Below are 1,779 nucleotides of genomic sequence, written 5' to 3'. Positions count from 1 at the left end.
AGGGAGCTCTTCTTAATATTTTGACACCAAAATCATGTCGATACACCTTACCGACTGCGAGTAAAGCCACCCACGCTTTAACTTGACAGACTGTACATGATTTTTTAAAACAAAAATGGTATAGATCAATTGTTCGTTTCAAAAATGTATTTTCAACAACACATACGACATATTTTCATCAGAATAGTTAAATTTTCAACGAAAGAGATGAACCCTCGAATAAAAAAATAAATAAATGTTAACAAAGTAGTTGAACTTTTGATAGAAAAGAGGACTTTTTTACAAAATAGTTACATTTTCAACAAAATAATTAATTTTTCAACCAAATAATTGAGTTTTCATCCAAACGAGATTTTAACAATGTTTTGAATATTTGAATTTTAATGACTGATAAAGTGATAACGTGAATTATCAAAAAAAATTTCGAGTTTTTCTATAGTGTGTGACATTGTTTAAACTAAAAAGAAAAAGGTATATATTTGTATTATAAATCTATCTGTGTTACCTATCTATAAATATTTATATCTATAGTTTAAAAGAAAAACACTTTAAAGAAATATGTGGATAATTTCTTAACAACACACCTTATCATTTTCTTAAACTGATGTAGTAATTAATTAGTTTGTAAAATATAAAGAAAAATCTTGATAAAAATATACAATATTTTGGGAATTAGTTAAGTTTTTAAAATTTATATCATGTAACTATTATTACTATGAAATTAGAATTTAAAAGATCTTAATTACACCTGTTAGGAAAAAAGAAATTAAACTTCAAAATGTGTTTTACCAATTTCGCGGAAAAAAAAGTTTTGGCAATGTTTTGAGTACATACATTTTTACATGTATTGTCAAAAAATTATCCAAGCAGAGTAGAGAACCTGCAATTGATCCATTGATAAACTACAAACTTTGAAAACTTAAATTACTAAATTGGAAGGAAGGTTATGTAATGAAAGAAAAACAACAATTTTGAGCCGTATATATAAATAAATATATTGGCTCGGTGGAAAAAGCCTGAAAGGCATAAAAAACCACCGAAAAGGACCTACGAAAAAATTTGGGAACAAAAAAATAAAAATAAATGCCCCTCGCCTCTAAAAATCTAAAAAAAAAATAAAATCATTTTATATAATATAAACATAAACAGTTAACACACCAATTATTTGATAGAAAATTAATTTGTTTTGGTAAAAGTAAACTTTTGGGTTGAAAATTGATATATTTTGTTGATTAGATTTTTTTCTAACATTAAAAAAACTGCAAAAGAAAAAATTGCCTTAAAATCGTCTTGGTTCTTTTTTTTTTTAGATTTTTAAAATCTTTTTAAATACTCACTTAAAATTAATTTTTCAAAATGAAAAATCACTTTCAATTTTCTTAGCAATGACAACAATTTTTTTTTATTCTTTTCAAATATTTTACAGTTCTCAAAAAGCTTAGTTTTCTTAAAATCTTCAAAAATCTACATCGTGTTTCAAATTATTCGAAATAATTTCAAGTTTTAAATTAATTTTGCATCTTTTTTTAATTAAAATTGCAGCGTTCAAAGTTAAAATTTAGCTCATTACAATTTTAACAATTCAAGGCTTTCTATTTCGAACCATTATGTTCAAATTTCTATAGCTTTTTAAATATATCTAACGTGAGGATAATAAAAGGTAAGAACCATTTGCTGGTCAAATCGGGACTGTGGAAACTTCTGTGTGTAGCTCTGCTATCCAGGAAGTTCGGTTATCTTCGGATCCTTTCGGTAGCTGATAAGCCTATGGCATGTAAT

This window comes from Belonocnema kinseyi, chromosome 3, assembly GCF_010883055.1.
Source record: "Belonocnema kinseyi isolate 2016_QV_RU_SX_M_011 chromosome 3, B_treatae_v1, whole genome shotgun sequence".
Classification (NCBI taxonomy): Eukaryota; Metazoa; Arthropoda; class Insecta; order Hymenoptera; family Cynipidae; genus Belonocnema; species Belonocnema kinseyi.
Note: the sequence above shows the minus strand (reverse complement) of the source record.